This window comes from Mus pahari, chromosome 3 (assembly GCF_900095145.1).
Source record: "Mus pahari chromosome 3, PAHARI_EIJ_v1.1, whole genome shotgun sequence".
Lineage (NCBI taxonomy): Eukaryota > Metazoa > Chordata > Mammalia > Rodentia > Muridae > Mus > Mus pahari.
In genome coordinates, this window is record NC_034592.1 from 82338544 (window position 1) to 82344543 (window position 6000).

Genomic DNA, 6000 nt, shown 5'->3' on the forward strand with positions numbered 1-6000 from the left:
TAATTATTTAAGTAATTCTTGGTATTACATTTATTATAATTAAATTTAAGTTCAAAATCTGGCTGCATTTTTACCAATTGCTTTTCCATATATGTGTGTGGGAGGGTTGGTAACTGATAATATGTTAAACATGGAACAGAGGAAAATGCAATTAAATATTAAGTTTGATAGGACTATGTCTCTAGAGAAAATAGTGAAGAGGGTTAATGATAGCAAAAAGGAGATATTGAATTAGAATATAGAACAGTATAATTTTGCAAAGTAAAAAGAATGGATCGGGAGAAAATTTTGGAGCTTTCTAGAGTCTTGATAACAGAAATAACATCATGCAGGTTTTGGGTTAACTGTAGACCCAGAAGAGAAAGTATATATGTATGAATATGGCCTGAGATACTATGAAAACCAATGTTCTCAACAAAGTGCTTTGTACATATTTTATTTTATAACTGAGTAGGTTAAATTGCTCACAAAATACTAAACTATGTTTAATGTGAAAATTGTGTTTAAATATACACTTTAATAGGGAGCACATTGTGTGCTTTCAAGTGATAGACTTAAGAAAGTGGTTACATATACTGATCTGAAAGCTAGTTAAATTCAATAGCCAATATCAAATTAATAAGGCACAAGACAAGAGTGCCCTGTCTCCCTGTATCTATTCAATATAGCACTCAAAGTTCTAGCCAGAGCAATAAGACAACAAAAGGAGATCAAGGGGATACAAATTGTCAACGAAAAAGCCACTATTTGCAGATGACATGATAGTACACATGAGTGACCCCAAAATTATACCAGAGAACTTCTACAGCTGATGAACAACTTCAGCAAGTTTTAGATTCTTTTTTTTAAAAGGGTTTCTTTATTTAAAAAAAAAAAAAGAAGAAGATTTGTTTATTTTATGTATCTGAGTACACTGTAGCTGTAGATGGTTGTAAGCCTTCAATGATTGTTGAGAATTGAATTTTAGGACCTCTGCTGGTTCTGGTTGGCTCTACTCTCTCTGGTCAACTCCACTTGCTCAGCCCAAAGATTTATTTATTTAAGTAAGTACACTGTAGCTGACTTCAGACGCACCGGAAGAGGGAGTCAGATCTCATTACCGATGGTTGTGAGCCACCATGTGGTTGCTGGGATTTGAACTCAGGACCTTTGGAAGAGCAGTCAGTGCTCTTACCCACTGATCCATCTCACCAGCCCCACATCTGTATTTTTTGAGACTAAGAAAGTCCTTTACATTTTTTTTTACTACATAAGTGGTTTATAGATACCAGCTAAAACCACTGTAGTGCTGTTTAGTTTGTGAATATAGAGTAAATCCAACATTCTAGCATGGTGACACTCAAAGGTCCAGGAGTCCATGAAGTAAAACATTTGGAGCAGGTAGACAGCATAGTGACCACTGTAGAATTAGAAAAATGAATAGAATAGCTTCCTAGGAGTCAAGTGTGGAATGTTTTCAGAAAGGACTGACAAGTAGATCTATGTAAAATGCTACTGAACTTTGATAAATATGAAAATTGGGAATTGGTTATGTGATTCAGTAATAAATAGATGTCTTTCCCTTTCATCTTCTGGTTTTCACTTTGCACGGTTCTTGTTATCTCCTGTGCTTTCCTTGAGGTAATGTTAGTACCATGGACATCAACTTGTAGTCCATGCTTCAGATACAAGGATAACCAAGATTTCTTAGAAAATTAAGATTTGCTAGTAGTTATTATGAAGTTGAGTTTACATATTTTTCAGATTAACCACTTAAAATTACATATTATCAGTAAGATCTTTTTCACTAAAACTCAGTTTTTATTTGCTTAATGCTAATGTTGAGTAGTAGTAGTGAATTGCTTTGTAAATGTGTTTCTTTTATTACCTGATCCAAATGAAGCAGTCATACACATTAAAGCACCCATTTTTGACACTCACTTGTTGAAGTATCAGGATATTCTACCTGCTAAGGCCTCCTTGTCCAAGTTACCTAAAGTTCTTATGTTCATTTCTTCCTCTCTGCTTAAACATTCAAGTATGTGCTGCCCTACCCAGCATTCACTCCCATTTTATTACCAATAGAATTCTTGGTGATATCAATACCCAGACCAGTATTTGGTCTCAATTTCTGCTTGGGTGATTTCCCTATCTGCATTTGCCTGACTTTTGTCTCACTACAATTTGTCTGTAATTGTTAGTATTAAAAAGTATTTTTTTTTAATTCCACTAAAAGAAGCATAGATTCTGTTGTCTAGTGTACCATTGCTTTACACACTGTGTGGTTCTTAAATTTTGATTCTATCTTCCGTACTCTTTGTATAATACTTCTTTAAAGAAAATCCATGTTTTTATTCTTGTTTTTTAGATACAGTAGAAAAATTACCCAAATAAAATTATTAGCAGATGCGTATGTAAAACCCTTAACATGTCATTTGACATACTAATTGGATGATGTTTAACTCTTAACTGCCCATTTATTTTAGGCATTGTCTGATTTGATCTCTGAGGTGATTATGACTAGAACACTCTATCAGAAAGAAAATTTGACTTGCGTAAGTTCACAAATCTAATAAATGAAAACCAAGTGTGGACTGCAGATCTGAATCCAAAAGCATGTTTTTCCTGTCATTAGAAAAGTGCATTATTCCAAATGGACAGTGGTTAAAATAGATGCCTTGGCTTTCAGCCCAGAGCTGTGTTAAAATACAGTGGTGATTCAATAAATATTGTCACCAGTGGTATCTGTGTCGTTGGTTATGGCAGATCAAGAAATGTGCTGGATTTTTTTCCAGTGGGTAAGGTTTAATTTTTTTGTTTTTGTTTTTTAGGTTGGCAAACAAGTTGCCTATTTACTTCATAGAGACCCCAATGGAGAACAAGGTGGGTGGTGATTCATGCTTAATGGTTTCCACAATATACTTAAGACTACAACAGCAGCTAACATAGAGTGGTTCATTATATGCTGTCAAATCCAAGAACAGCAATGACAGACTTCCCTCACTACAGAAATTTGTGGGAAGTCCAGCCGCTCCAAAAAGGGACTGAATTAAAACAACAATAACAACAATAAGAAACCTTACAAATAGCAGAAATAACCTATCTACTGAGTCTTATTTTCTGATTCTGTGTAGGTTTCCCTTTGAAACAGGATTCGTGCTGTTTAATTCAACTAAAGAGATAACTGACCTTGAGATTAGCTTCTCTTGTGAAACCCTCTTTCTTCAGAACATTGTGCAGAATAAATAATTTGCATAGGTTTCAGGGTTCATAAGCACAATTGCTTATGATATACCACCCATAATACCTCATCTTCTGAATAGCCATCATATTCTCGCTCTCTCTCTCTGTCACACACACACACACACACACACACACACGCACACACACACACTTTATCTTTTTTTTTTTTTTAACTTTCTGTTACCACCACACCCACAATGACAATCCTACTTATAGACACCTAAGGTCAGGAGGCAGCAGACAGGATAAAGACTCTTTATGACTATGCATCCCTTTGTCTCAATATTTTGTAATCTCATTGAGGAGGCCTACTTTTATCAAGTGCCTATAAAACATGTTCATCTCATATTACTGTGTATTGACCAAATCAGTCAATTATTAGTCTGGGAAAAGTGTGTAATTAAAGAAGCAGATAGTGTATAAAATTCATGCTTTCTCTATCTCTTAGCACAGGCAATAACACCGTGTAGATTAATATATATATATATATATATATATATATATATATATATATATATATATATATGACACGTTTGCTTAGTGAAAGAAGGAAGAATAAATCCATCAATTAGATGGTTCTCTGTGGCCAAATTAAAGACCAGACAGAGAAATTCTGATTACTTGAAATCGTTTTTTTTCCTCTGGCCACAAGGCATAATGCCCTGGAAATGTTTGTTTATTTTGGAAGGCAAAAGCTGATCTGCAGCTACTTTCTTTATTTTTATATTCAAATGCCTATAAAACAGAAAAACACTGGAGACCTATTCATTGCTCACAAATGATCTATAGGGTAATAATGTGCTGGCTTTTCCAGCTGTGCTGCACTTTGGTACTATCTTGGGTTTAATTGAAAATATGCTGTGACCTTGGTTTTGTTCACTGGGCGAAGGGGGGATATAATTGGCATGAAGCCTCTCAAGAACTCTCTTTTCAATGAATGTCATTTGGTTAATTTGGGGTTCGCCTGAGGGAAATAATGTGTGAAGTCCTGTAAATACAAGGCGCTTTTTATTCACATGCCATTAACATGAAGTTAACAACCTTTTCTTTTATTTTTTAAATCAGCATTTTATTTTGCAAAACTGATTTGTTGATTCCTAAATGCTATCAGCATGATAATAGTATTGTCCTTAACAGTCTCCTGCTCCATTATAATTAAATAAACAGCTTTAGGATTGCAGTCCAAAAATGTCTGTGCTCCATTCTTAACTTAAGGAGTTTCCATAGAAACCATGGGCAGAAAGTTTAACTGACATTTATTGGGCTTGAGGCTATAGGGAGCTTTGATATCTCTATTTTCCTCTCCATCGTTCTGTATGTGAATCTTCTTAGCTTTATTAAACCCTTGAAAACATCACTTGCCCCAAGTCTGCTCCTCCCTCTCCGCTTCCCTCAACCTTCCTCCTCTTCCCCTCCTCTGCTTTTCCTCTTTTCTGTCTCTTATTAACATTGAGGAAGTAATTTGGACTCAGTTAGATTTAACAAATGCAATAATACTAAAATGCACTCTGATACTTAAGTGTAATTGTGTTATTAGCTGGAAATGCTTTTCTTCAAAAATAAAAAGAATTGAGAGTGAAGTTTACCAATGTAATGCATGCTGGCAGGAAGCAAACATTGGTGGCTGGTTGCAAGTTTGTGATGCATGTATCAAGATCCACTTTCTTCTCCAGATGTGACTATTCGTTGATTTATTCAAAAAAGATGGAATGTTTTTTTTCTAGCTTCAACTTTCAGAAGGGAGCAGAACAATAGTTTGATCAAATTAATCCCGGAAAATACAATAGTTGTTCCAGGAAAGAAAAAAAAAAAAAAAGATTATCAAATCCATCGACTTTGTTTAAGTTTTCACCTAACACAGTTCACTGAACAGCAATGAAGCTGGTGGCACAAGTTTAGATTCCACCCCAACTGATTGTAACAATGCAGATAGGTGTGGAAGTATACCATCTTAGCTTCCCAATAACAATATGAATGTGAACAAGTCTGAACCATGGGGTTTTACTAAGTTTAAAAGTAATAATCCTACTATGTCTTGGGACAGCAACCTGTCATCTTTAATACTCAAGTTGCTGAGTAAAGATAGTCTTAATTTCAACATCTGTCTGATCTATAGAGTGAGTTCAGGCTGGTCCAATCTATACAGTGAGTTCAAGGCCAGCCTGGAAAATTGAATGAAACCTTGTCTCAACATAAAAACTAAAATCAAGGGTGAGGGGCTGTTAATATATCAAAATACTAGACTGTAAGGTTTGGATTAAATCTCGACTGAGGTGTCAGGGGAGGAATTAATCATCAATGCAACAGTAAATTATGATAGCAGTCTTTCGCTGTGGCTTCATAAAGAAGTTGCAAAAGGAGTTTGTGCTTTATGCAAAGTTTCTATAGCTATTTGGAAACACAGTACATAATCAGCATATATACATTACAGCAGTTCAAGGGAAATATTTAATCAGACATAGGATCAATCACTAACTACACTACTGGGGAGAAATGTCAAACTTGCAATTATTGATTCTTCATCTATATGTCGGAATCATGAGTCTTACTTCTTGGACCTGTTCTGGGATAGGCAACTGTATATATAATCAGTTTAACTTCTGTGAAAACGTGCATTATGGGCTGTAACTTCTGTCAGTCTCACTCTCTCCATTTTTCTGAGGCTTTTCCTTCTCAATATAGATTCAAAATATAGAAAAAAGCAAACAAAAGCAATCTCCATGGTTAAATTAATATATATATATATATATATATATATATATATATATATATATATAT

At 34.8% G+C, this 6000-nt stretch overlaps 1 protein-coding gene across 5 annotated transcripts in view; it reads left to right on the top strand.

Annotated features, from left to right (window-relative positions):
- The window catches only part of Lrrc4c (leucine rich repeat containing 4C), a 1191813-nt gene that overhangs the window by 1159684 nt on the left and 26129 nt on the right, over positions 1-6000 (top strand). For all 5 annotated transcript variants that reach the window (XM_021194266.2, XM_029536201.1, XM_029536202.1 and 2 more), the window contains one exon: positions 2811-2862. The gene's annotated coding sequence lies outside the window, so the exon portion shown is untranslated. The remainder of the gene's footprint in view (positions 1-2810; positions 2863-6000) is intronic.